Genomic DNA, 12,614 nt, shown 5'->3' on the forward strand with positions numbered 1-12,614 from the left:
TCTGCAGCCCTACCTGGTGTCTCTTCCCATCACCGGGAATGCAGGGCCGGCTCTGCCGGCCAGAAGGGGAAGGATGCTCCGTGCCATCCCGAGCCCTCTCCTGCCATCCAGAGGCACCAGCCCCGCAGAGATTTGGGGAATCCCCGCTGCCCCGTGCTGGCTGTGTCCCCAGGGCTTAACCTGTCCCACCCTCTCCGGGAAAGAGCTCCCTCAAAACGCCATGAAACTCATCTGCTGAGCCAAAGGAACCGGAGTTTATTCCCTGGGGCGCAGAGGCAGTGAGGGTCATTCCATGAGGAATAGAGCCAGGGAATAGGACTGAGCCCGGCTGTGCTGCTTGGAGCCACGTGGAGCTGGGAGGGAGGAGGAAATCCATGCTCCAGTGTGCTCCCTGCAGAGCATCCCTCCCACACTGCCCTTGGCACTGCCCCTGCTCCCTTCTCCTGCAGGAATAAACCACCCCAGGGAGGCTGATCCCGTGGATATTTATTGATCAGTCGGCTCGAGGAATCCCTCAGTCACTGTCCTGGGGTCCTTCAGCAGCGCAGGGGAAGGGATCCACAGTGTCACCATGTCCCTGCTATCATCATTGCTGCTGGCAGTGTTTCCTTCAAAAGTCCCCTCAAGGGCCTTCCTTCGGGAACCAACGGAGCAGGGCTTCTTGTACATCCCTACCAAGAAGTAAATTAAGGGTTTGATGGTGCTGTGGATGCAGGCGAGCAGGAAGACAACCTGGGAGGACACAGCGATGTCATTGAGCTGCTGCATCTTTGCCGTGGCACTCCCGGAGCAGCCGGGGCCGTGCTGAGCCCCTGGGCCATCCTGCCCGTGCCGCCTGTGCCGGTGCCAGCCCAGCTCCGGGCACTCGGGACCATGGGTGCTCCAGGCAGGTGAATGTGGCCTAGGAACAGCTCTGTGGTCAAGTGAGCAGCAGAGGAACTGAAGGATGCTCTTCCCCGGCACAGCTGCTGCTTTGTGCTCTGGGCCAGCGCTGCCGCTGCTGGGCTTCCTCGGGGAAAACAGCTCCTTTAGGATGGGCTTTGCTGCAAAGCTTTCCCTGAGCTGGGTGTCTGCAGGAGGCAGAGTCGGGCTACCAGTGTCAGGAGTTTTCCATGGTTTCCAGGCTCTTGTCCACAGCACGTTCCGGGCAATTTGCCAGCGTGAGGCAGAGCAAAATGGGTGCAATTGGACTCTGCAAATGCAGTTCAGGCAGACGTTGATCTTTTAACTTTTCCATGGCAGCTGCGAATTCTTGGGCATTTGGGAGTCTGCCTTGACTTGCAGGGATTGAAGGGTTTAGGTGTGGAATTGTTTGGCCAGCTTGCTCCAAGGCATGGTGTACTTCTGGAAGTGCCCCCCAGCTCCCAGGCCCGAGGGGCTGCTGGCTGGGTGCTGGTTCTGCTCTGCCCTGGGAACTGGGAGCCCCTGGGAGGGCTGGGGGTGACACCTGCACATGGGCTGGGGAAGCCTGGAATTGTATCGCAGCACTTTTCTATGCAGCTCTATGGACCGGTGTGTGCTGAACGAAGTGGCTCTTCAGCACAATAAATTCAGCAGTTTGGAAAAACCACGGAATATTTCCGAGGTAATGATGGGAGAGGGTTGGGGCTGCTCCCTGATAACGTGCAGGGCTTGGGGTGGGAAACGAAGATGGGGAGAGGAGCGGGGGCTGCTCCTCGCTCTCGGGGCGCCGCGGGCGCTGCGCAGCCTTCCCCTTTTACTTCCAAATTCCTCATTTTGTGCCTCCTTTTCCCTTGGGGATGTGCCCGGGCCGCATTCCAGCGGCCGCCACGGCAACAGCACCTGCGGGCGGCGGGGTGGGCGGGGTTTGCCGCGTGATTGACGGGGCCCGCGGCCAATGGGGAGGCGGGGCGGGCCGAGGGCTGGCCAATGGGAAGGCGGGGCGGGGCTGCGCGCGGCCAGTTGGAACCGGCGGGAGCGGTTGGGGCGGGCGGGCACGGACGGGCCCGGGCGGTGAGCGAGGAGCGGGAGAGCGGGATGGGGAACGGGATGGGGAACGGGATGGGGAACGGGATGGGGAACGGGAACGGGATGGGGGAGCGGGAGAACGGGATGGGGGAGCGGGAGAACGGGATGGGGGAGCGGGAGAACGGGATGGGGAGCGGCATCGGGGGTGCCCCGTCCCCCGGAGCTGTGCGGATGCCGCGGCCGTGGGGGTGGCAGAGCCTCCGCTCACCCCGGGCGCTTCCCACCCTCGCTGATCCCGGCCTGAGGCGGCCTCTTCCCTGCAGGGATTACGAGGCTCCGATCCGGCATTTCCGAGGCCCCGAGCCCCTGGAGCCGTGGTTCGGCTGAGCACGGCCCTGGCTGGGGCTGCCCCATCCCTGCCCCATCCCTGCCCCGCTGTTGCCCCGTCCCTGGCTCGGAGCTGACTCTGGAATGGGTTTGCAGGTACCTGCAGTGGGCAGGGGAATGTCTCCCGCTCCCAGAGAAGCAGAGCCGCTGGCCCGGGCTCCTGGAGGAGCTGCTGAAGGTGTTCGTGGGCGACAAGAGGGACAATGAATTGCTGCCAGGCAGCCCGGGATTGTTCCCAAACGCCATCCCCTGGTCTTGTTCTCCCCAGGCCCATATCCAGAGCCCCGTGCTGGGAATAAAGTAATTCCTGGCTTTCCAATACTAAAAATGCAGCACCAGAACAGAGTTCTATTAACCTGATGATTTGGGGGATATTTGGCAAAAATTGATGGTGGGCCAGGTTGGACTAAGCTTTTAACACTCCCTGGATTCACAGGATTGGGGATTCCAGCGTGCCCTGCACAGGTTTTTTCAGGGAAATCCCTTGATCCCCAAATCCGTATGAGTTCAAAGCAAAAACCCCTGGGAGTTGAAGGCAACAGGATGTTTCTTGGGAATGTTCAAGTATTCGGTGTGTCCTAAATATTAGCTTTGAATTAATGCAGATGGTCGGGGATTGTGTGTTCAGAGTTTAGGCATGGCCAGGTCTGGATTTGCATTTGTGGGCACTGAGTGTTCCTTGTGTCAGCTTTAGGTCTGGATTGGTGGGAATTGTCGGTGAAAAGAGAAGGGAATTGGAATGCACAGCTCTGTTCTTGGAGAAAGAATCAGGATGGGAGAAAAGAGGGTGTGGAACTGCTGGGAGCTCCTGGAGTGAGGGAAAGGATGCAAGAGGTGGAAACAAAAGCTGTGGAACAAAGCCGGAAAAGGGGGCAGAGCAGGGCAGTCACCGAGGGGGGGGGCAGGGGGGGGAGGAGGGAAAGAATCCCTGCTCCAGGAATGCAGCAGGGGCCAGGAGAGGATCATTTTGCATCCATTGCTCTCAGTGGAATTCTAATATCCAAAGGAATGATTCGTTTGTTCTTAGGTTTGGAATGAAAGGTGCTCTTGCAGAGGGGAAGATTCACCTGTTAAAATTCTGTGGGATAAAGGAAAAGAGGGAGGCAGCAGCTGGGGAATGAACAGGTGGATTTTTGGTGGATACAGGCAAAGGCATGGGCAGGGGCTCTTAGGTAAAATACACTTCATGGGTAGCACCAGGAAAAGCTCCAGCTGCCCATTTTCCCAAGCTCTGACATTCCAGAGGAGTAAGCAGTGGTCAGCACATCAATTTCTCTATTCCTTGGATGTCCAGTGCTTTGTTGGGAAGAGGTGACACTTGGAAAGGAACAAATCCAGGGATGTAATTCCTGATAGTGAGGCCCTGGTTTTGATATCCTTCCAGCACCCAAACACAACAGAGGGAATCCTGGAGGAGCTGGAAAATGCTGTCACTCCATCGGTGGAATTCCTGGGCAATGGAAAGCAGCAGAAGCAGCAAGAACAGAGTTGGAAGCAGGCTCCAGCCGGGTAAGGCAGACACCAAATCCTTTGGAACTGGGCAGGGGTGGGAAGAATGAATTCTTACATTTGTAGCCCAGGGATTCCTGAGCAGGATCCCGGCAGGGAAGACTGCAGGGATCAGGCTGGGGCCTGATCGCAGCTGGGGGCAGCGAGCCTTGGAATTGGCTGAAGGGAAGAAAGAGGGATCCTTTGAGCACAAGGATCAGCTGTCAAATGTGGAGATGGCATCAGACAATTCCTCGGGAGGGTTTAGTTCCTGGGCCAAATCGATCTCCTGCCTTGTGAAGGAGCTCAGAGATCTGGGAAGAGCCCAAGCAACGCAGGGAATGCACCGGCAGATAAAAGTGCCGGGGAACGGTGGGGAAAAGCATCGAACAGGGGGCCTCGTTTTGTACAGGAATGGTACAAAAAATGTCCAGAAGAGCAGGAATCCAATGGGATTTCCATATTCCTTGAAGACCACAATCCAGTGGGAAGGCTGAGAGAAGGAAGCAAAGCCTAAAAAGGCAAATGAGCCAGATCTGCCCAAAGCCTCCAATGGCCACATTCCCTGGCATTGCTGAGGACTTCAGCCAAGCTCCAAGCAAAAGGTGAGCCCCTATGGAATCCTTTCTGGGAGACCATATCCAGCTGGGACCCTTCCTGGAGAAGGCCATGGGATATGGGTTATCCCAGGTCCAGAGAATATGTAATTTCCTGGGGAAAAACACTTGGATCACTGCATCACTTTCTTGTTTTAGGCTCACCAGTCACCCGGGCTATCCAAGTCCACCCTCCCCAGCGGGGAGAGCGGGAGCACGTCCAGCCATGGAGAATTTCTGGGAGAGCCCTGGAGAAGAAAGAAGGCTCCAGCTTCACAGATCTGTGTCATAACCCATCCTGTTGGCCGCTCCTGTTTGATCCTGGTGCATTTGTCCTCTTGGATTCAACCTGAGCAGCGCTAATTGCTGGCAATGAAGCAGCCTTTGGTACTTCTTTTCCACAAAACCTCTCCATCCTGCCCTTCAATCCTGTTGCAAACACGGGGAAAACCCCAAACTCCGTTTTTTCCCCTCTCCCCTTCACTTTTCCTCCTCTTTTCCTGCAGGCTTTGGGCTATCCAGGCTTGCATGTGGATTAGACACTCTGGAAGCTCAGCTCCAGGTGGGATTGCAGCGGTGTTGGGAACACCAGGGATTCTCCCAAGGTTTGGTGTGAGGAGCTGCATCTTGGGAGGGGCTGGGATTTTGTACAGTTCTGGGGTTTTTTTTTCTCCTGTTTGCCTTTTGGGCCGCCTCAGAGAAAAAGCTGAAAACCAAAGAAACAGAAGGGGGTTCCCAAATTCCTTTCCAGCCCTTCAGAGGAGGCACAAATGCACGTGGAGCTGAGGAAAGGGATGAGAATGGGAACGAGGGGGTTCATGGTGGGTGCCCTGCCCCAGAGGGACCCAAAACTGCCAGAAAATCCACCGGAAGGGATGTGTATATGACAGTGTAAAATACTAAAAGCTGTTAAGTTCTTCATTTTTACAGCTATAGACAAATACTACTAATTTAGATGTAAATTCATTTTGAAATAAGCCAGCCCTCTCTCTCTACTCTGTCGCATACAGCAATATAAGAAGCTGGGAATAGAGATCCGCAGGTTTCGAGAATAAGGAGCCGGCGTTTTTCTGTAGGAAGGAAAGCAGCAAGCGCCTGGCCGCAGGAGCCGAGACGCTCGGGCTGCAGGAGCTGCAGAGCGCCCGGAGCCGGCTTTTCCCTGTGCTCTGTGCCTGCCCCCGGGCTGAGCTGGGCGGCGCTGCTGCCGCCCGGTGCCGGCTGAGCCGAGAGGGCGGCGGCCTCGGTGGCTGCCGAGCGTGGCAAGGAGCGGGAGCGAGCGGGGCCGGGTCTGTCAGCGGAGGGGAGGGGCGAGGGGCGGTTCGGAGCCGAGGGACACGGCCGTGCATGAGCGGGGCCACAGCTATGGAAAGGAGCGGGCGCCGTGCGGGGCGGTGACCGCGGGGAATGACAGCGCGGGGGGCGGCCCGGCGGGGCCGGTTTTGCCGGGCAGCAGAGGCGCGGTCCCTGCACGACACGGGGCGGGAGGCACCGGGCGAGCACGGTCAGAATAGAGATGCCAATGTGCCGCTCTCGAGAGGGCGGCTCGGAAAGGAAGGCGCAGTTGGGCGCTTTCGGGATGGCGCTAAGTGACGCTTTATTAGCACCTGCCAGGACCTTGCAGAGGGCGGGTGCCACTTCCGCCACACTCAAGATGGCGGATGCGATAGGACCCAACCCCCCGGCAGAGGTGTCCCTGCCGATGCCTGCCGCCGGTCGCGGGGCCGTCGCCCGCCTCCGGTGCCGCTGACCCCACCAGCCGTGTCCTCGCACCGGGAAGCGCCGCGGAAAATCGCGGGGAAAGCGCGGGGCCGGCGTTGGAGTCGGGGCCGGATTCAGGCAGCCGAATAGACAGACGCCGTTGGGGGGGGGGGGGGGGGGGCTCAAGTGTGCCACACTAAAGATGGCGGCTCAACCGGAAGTGGCTTCTGCCAGCACCCAAGATGGCGACGGCGGCCGGCAGTCACGTGACCACCACAGCAAATATGGCGGCTCGGCAAACTGCTTAGTGACCTTCTCAACATGGCGACACTGCGCATGCGCCTTGGGTAGGCCGAGAAAAGCGCGGGAAAGAATGGACCCTCCCCGCCACTGCGTCTGTCTATTCGGCTGCCTGAATGCGACGCCGACGCCGCCCTAGCGCTTTCAGCGCAATTTTCTGTGGCGATTCCCGGTGTGCGGGCACGGGTTGTGGGGTCCGTTGCATCGGGGCGGGCGATAGCCGTGTGGGCGCCGGCAGGCATCGGCGTGGACGCCTCTTCCGAGGTCCTACTGTGTCCGCCATCTTGAGTGTGGCGGAAGTGTGACCCGGTCTCTGCAAGGTCCTGGCAGGTGCTAAAAAAAGCGTCCCTTACGCCAACCTGAGCGCCCAACTGCGCCTTCCTTTCCGAGCCTCCGTACCGCCCACGCCTCGCCGCTCCGACGAGAAGCCCCGGGGCCATGTGGGGCCGTGCTGGGCTCTCGTCTCCCCCTCTCCACCGCCTCCCCGCGCTCCCTCCGGCTCGAGGAGATGCAGGGAGACAGAAAAGCATCGAGGAAGAGCAGGCACTGGAGCTGCCCGAGCCCTCCCCCGGCCCGAAAGGCGGCGGCTGCCCGCAGCCGGGAGCGGCCAGCGAGGATGGAGCTGCTCTTTCCCGGGGGGTGAGAGCTGGAGGGGAGGAGGAACGGAGCCGCAGGCAGGTTTTCCCCGGCAGGAGGGACAGGGAGGATTTCAGCTCTCAGCAGCTCTCGGTGAGCGCTGGATGGAGCCCGGGCTGAGCCAGGTGGCCGCTGCGGGTGCTGTTCCTGTCCCTGGGGGCTGCTGAAATGGCAGCTCGGAGCAGAAAAGCAGCTGTGAGGCACAGCAGGCTTCAAATGCCTGTCAGCAGGAGCTCCAGGAGAAACGGCTGCTGGCTCCGGGCATCCTGGGCTTTCCAGGCAGGTTTTGTACTGGGTTGCAAGGCAGTTTTCCTGCCTCTGGGGGGTGGCACCTGCATCCCGCTGGAAAGGGAAAATGTGGAGAGAGGGGCAAGCGGGAAGACGGTTGCTGCTGTGTGTCCTTGGATCGCAGTTCCTCCCGGTGAGTCTGTGCTGCTGGAAGTTTGAAGGAGATCAGTCCTGGAGTACGTGTGGGTTCACCTGTGGGGTTTGGGAGCGACGCTGGCCATGAAATTCCAGGGATGTTCCCTTTGCTGGAGTGAGAAGCAGTGGAAGCACTTTGCTGTCTGCTTCTTCATCGCCTTCGCCTCGGTCCCCTGGGGCTCCAGGTAATCCCCTCTCACCTTTGCTTTTCCAAGGGTTTCTAAATGAGGGCTTGAGCTTTGGTGTAGCTCCCTTTACAGGGAAGATCTGTTCCAGGAAAGGTCTCCTGGTCTGGCCCGATGGCGTTGCAGGAAGAGCAGGAAACCCCACAGCTCCTGTGGCTCCCTCATCCGATTTGCCTGCAGGCAGCAGCAAGGATCATTCCCAAGTGTCATCCCCTGGCTCCGTGACTCGGTGAGGTTGTGTTCCCCCAAAGGCCAGGGGCCGCTTTGTTTTGCGGCTCACGAAAGTCCAGCTCGGTGGTGCTGGGTTTGGTTTTTGTGTGTAATGAAGGCACTAAAAAATTCCCCTCCTTCACTGGCACAGCCCTGGAGTGGGAGCAGATTCCCCTTATCCCACAGTTATCCCGCTCCTGCCCTGGATCCCTGCGGTGCCGTGTGTTCTCCAAGCTCACAGCACTGCTGGCTCGAGACAAGAAAAACAATCCCTGTTCCTTCTCTTCTCCGTCCTTGATGTTCCCAGGCCCTGCATCTCCCTGGCTATTCCCTGTGGGAGTCTTCATCTCCATCCCACCTTATCCCGATCAGGTAAGGGTCTGAGACGTGTTTAGCAGGAAATGCATTCCTGTGAAGAAAGCCAAGAGCAAAGAGCATCCAGATGCAGAGAAGTCTTTAGAAAAGCGTTCCAGACGTGCAAATGAGGGATGTGTCTTCCTGCATCTCCTGTTGTTTTTCTCTGTCACATTTTGGAAGGGTTTCTCTCAGTGATTTCCTGCGATCCAGGTGCGTCCCTTGCGTTGTCCAAGTGCCAGAGGATGGAACAACTGACGAGTGGGGCCTGGGATGAAAACGGTTCTCCTAAAATGAGGAGAACAATGCTAGAAAAGAAACGAGCATCCTTTTAATGCCTAGAATAAAAATGCTGGAAAAAGGGCACTTTTTATTTGATTTGATGTCATTCTCCCTTTTGTTTCACGGCTAAAACTCCACGGTGAGCCATCAGAGTGGAAATGTGAAATGCAGGGGTCTTGGATTCCACAGTGGGATTAACTTCTCTTTTCTGCTCTCTTTCAGGACAGGAAAAACCACTGAACTCGTCCCATCTTTGGGACCAAGAGCTTTGGTGTTGGAGCAGCCAAAGCCAGCTAGGGCCCCCCTGGTGCTGCTCGTGGTGTGGGTCAGGGACAGGCTCCTCTTCTCCTCTGTGCTGGCATGAACTGCCTAGGGAATGCCGTTTCCAGCAGCCTGGTGTGCTGGAGAAAGGGAGAAGGGAAGAGGGAATGTGGTGCCAGAGCTGCGTGCCATCAGGTTGTGTTTCCCTCTGAGGACAGAGAGTGTCTGGGCCGAGGTGAGATTGCTGGGAGTGCTTGGATGAGCTGTGCAGGAGACAGGGAGCTCGGGATTGCAGCTGCTGCTGGAACCATTGCCTTAGGTCTGCTTAGTCAGTGTCTGTGTGAAGCGGGATTTGCACTGGAGAGGTGCTGTCGGGAACAAAGGACGGAGTAAATCCTCTCCGGGGATGCGCAGGGAGGGACTGAGTTGAGGATATTGAAGGTCGAGAAGGAAGATTTGTCTCTTCTTGCGCTTTTCTGTTGTTTTTAGCCCCTGCTCAGCATCTGAACGTGGTTGGAATACTGGAAACATAAAAGGTTTTGGATTCAGTGCTTATTTGTGCAAACTCAGGGTTTTTATCTTTTCTTTTCTTTTCTTTTTTTTTTTTTTTTTTTTTTTGAAAGGTCTTCACTTGTCTGGGCCCTGTTCCTGGCAGTTTTATGTAGAAAAGGTCACGTGAACAGCAGGGAGCACTCAGAAGGGGGTGCAGGTAGTTCCTCCAGGGTGGGGCAGTGAATGTGGCCTAGGAACAGCTCTGTGGTCAAGTGAGCAGCAGAGGAACTGAAGGATGCTCTTCCCCGGCACAGCTGCTGCTTTGTGCTCTGGGGCAGCGCTGCCGCTGCTGGGCTTCCTCGGGGAAAACAGCTCCTTTAGGATGGGCTTTGCTGCAAAGCTTTCCCTGAGCTGGGTGTCTGCAGGAGGCAGAGTCGGGATACCAGTGTCAGGAGTTTTCCATGGTTTCCAGGCTCTTGTCCACAGCACGTTCCGGGCAATTTGCGAGCGTGAGGCAGAGCAAAATGGGTGCAATTGGACTCTGCAAATGCAGTTCAGGCAGACGCTGATCTTTTAACTTTTCCATGGCAGCTGCGAATTCTTGGGCATTTGGGAGTCTGCCTTGACTTGCAGGGATTGAAGGGTTTAGGTGTGGAATTGTTTGGCCAGCTTGCTCCAAGGCATGGTGTACTTCTGGAAGTGCCCCCCAGCTCCCAGGCCCGAGGGGCTGCTGGCTGGGTGCTGGTTCTGCTCTGCCCTGGGAACTGGGAGCCCCTGGGAGGGCTGGGGGTGACACCTGCACATGGGCTGGGGAAGCCTGAACTGGGATGGTTTCCCCCCCTGACGTTGGGTACCGAGGCACTAGGAAAGCCCAGGGCTCCAGGATGTTTGAATGTATCTAAAGGTACACCTGGACCTTTGCCCTGTGCAACTCTTGAGTTTCTGCCGACCCTCCTGAATTGAGGCTACTGAGGGCGGTGGAAGATAATTTGTCTCATTCTGTGCTTCTCTGTTGTTGTTTTTAGCTCCTGCTTGAATTTGAACATAACCTTTTCCTCTCAAGGTCACCGGCGAGCCTGGGACAGGACCTGAGCCAGAGCTTGTTGGGCCCTGGCAGCGAGAGGGAAGCAGCAAATGGTGCTGGAGAGTTTTTGGGAGCGCTGTGGGTGAGTCTCGTTTGGTGCTGCCCTTTGTTCCTGGGGGGCACTCGCGGAGCGCGCTGGGGCCGCGCCACATCGGTGCCCAGCTGGGCGCAGGCGCTTGCCCCTTGCAGCCCTGGTGGGTGAGAGCTGCGCCCGCGCTGCTGCTGGCACAGGAGGCAGAGCTGGGCCAGGGCAGCTCCTCCTGTGCTGCGTGGGGGCAGAACTCGCGGGTTCCTCTCTCTCCCCGGGGCGCTCCGGCTGCTGCAGCTCTTTGGCCCAGGCCCCTGAGAGGCGCTGGGCTATTGCTGGCCCATGGCTCCCAGAGGTGCCCGTGTGTGGAGGGCCAGGGCGCTGTGCTGGGTCCGGGGAAGGTTTTGGCTGTGACATGGCCGGTGCCCGTGAGATGGGGGGTGAACTCTCAGCACAGGAGTTCATTGGGTTAGTTGTTTGTCTGAGGAAAATGTCCCCTGAATTAGTTGGAGCCCTCAGATTTCGATGAACCTTTTTTCTAGAGTTAATGACTCCATAGAAGTAAACCAAGTAATTGAATCAATGTGGCACAAATTTCAGGAGCAGTTTGGGGTATGAAGCTGCACCTGATTATGTTGGGCAGGCTGGTGGGAAGGGCTTTCTGCCAGGCCTGGGCATCCTCAAGACACCTCAAGGATGGTTTTTAAACGTTTGTTGTCGTTTGTTTCCCAGCCCAGGGCCAAGCTGGAGAAAAGGTAGAGAGAGTGGCAAGTGGGAGTCCCATGTTTAGATCTGCCTTTGGATTCCAGTTCCTCCTGGTGGGCCTGTGCTGCAAAATGGACAAAGGAAGGAGATGTTGGAGTCCCTGTTTGTTCCCCTGTGGAGCTTGGAAGAGATGCTGAGGGTGAAATTCCAGGGAAGCTGCGCTTGCAGAGCGCCTGGAGTGCAAAGCAGTGGCAGCTGTTTGCCGTGGGCCGGTTTCCCCCCTTCACTTGGGTTCCCTGGTGCTCCTGGGAATCCCTCAGCACCTTTGCTTTTGCAAGTGCTTTGCTGAAGGATTTTGGATGTGGCAGTGAGCTTCTCTGTTCCTGTTTCTATGGAGGATCTGTTTCAGGAAACGTCTCCTTATCTGGATGGATTCACAAGTTCCTGTTAAAGGTTAATTGCGGTGAAGAAAAGGAAAAGAAGCCAATAGCCTGGACTGGGATGCCCCAGGCCCCTGCCGAGCACAGGGGTTGTTGCTGGGTGTTTATTCTCCAGTCCTGTGTGCTCAGGCCTTGTTCTGATCTGCTCAGCCATAAATGCCACTGCAGGAAGGAAATCCCACGTTTCCTGTGGAGCCTTTGTCTGCATTGACTTTGTGCTGCAGCCTGAACTGTGTCCTAAATGTTAGCTTTGAATTAATGCAGATGGTCGGGGATTGTGTGTTCAGAGTTTAGGCATGGCCAGGTCTGGATTTGCATTTGTGGGCACTGAGTGTTCCTTGTGTCAGCTTTAGGTGTGGATTGGTGGGAATTGTCAGAGAAAAGAGAAGGGAATTGGAATGCACAGCTCTGTTCTTGGAGAAAGGATGAGGATGGGAGAAAAGAGGGTGTGGAACTGCTGGGAGCTCCTGGAGTGAGGGAAAGGATGCAAGAGGTGGAAACAAAAGCTGTGGAACAAAGCCGGAAAAGGGGGCAGAGCAGGGTGGGCACCGAGGGGGGGGGGGGGAGGAGGGAAAGAATCCCTGCTCCAGGAATGCAGCAGGGGCCAGGAGAGGATCATTTTGCATCCATTGCTCTCAGTGGGATTCTAATAATGAAGGTCCAAAGAAATGATTTGTTTGTTCTTAGGTTTGGAATGAAAGGTGCTCTTGCAGAGGGGAAGATTCACCTGTTAAAATTCTGTGGGATAAAGGAAAAGAGGGAGGCAGCAGCTGGGGAATGAACAGGTGGATTTTTGGTGGATACAGGCAAAGGCATGGGCAGGGGCTCTTAGGTAAAATACACTTCATGGGTAGCACCAGGAAAAGCTCCAGCTGCCCATTTTCCCAAGCTCTGACATTCCAGAGGAGTAAGCAGTGGTCAGCACATCAATTTCTCTATTCCTTGGATGTCCAGTGCTTTGTTGGGAAGAGGTGACACTTGGAAAGGAACAAATCCAGGGATGTAATTCCTGATAGTGAGGCCCTGGTTTTGATATCCTTCCAGCACCCAAACACAACAGAGGGAATCCTGGAGGAGCTGGAAAATGCTGTCACTCCATCGGTGGAATTCCTGGGC

At 56.7% G+C, this 12,614-nt stretch overlaps 1 long non-coding RNA gene across 1 annotated transcript; it reads left to right on the plus strand.

The window, feature by feature from the left end:
• The first annotated feature begins 8,849 nt into the window (after positions 1-8,849).
• Positions 8,850-12,014, plus strand: LOC309574055. The gene is made up of 3 exons (XR_014226489.1): positions 8,850-8,984; positions 10,305-10,407; positions 11,086-12,014. It is a non-coding gene; the product is annotated as an uncharacterized lncRNA (long non-coding RNA).
• Positions 12,015-12,614: the final 600 nt, after the last annotated feature.

This window comes from Coloeus monedula, assembly GCF_965178545.1.
Source record: "Coloeus monedula genome assembly, chromosome: 6".
NCBI classification, from domain to species: domain Eukaryota; kingdom Metazoa; phylum Chordata; class Aves; order Passeriformes; family Corvidae; genus Coloeus; species Coloeus monedula.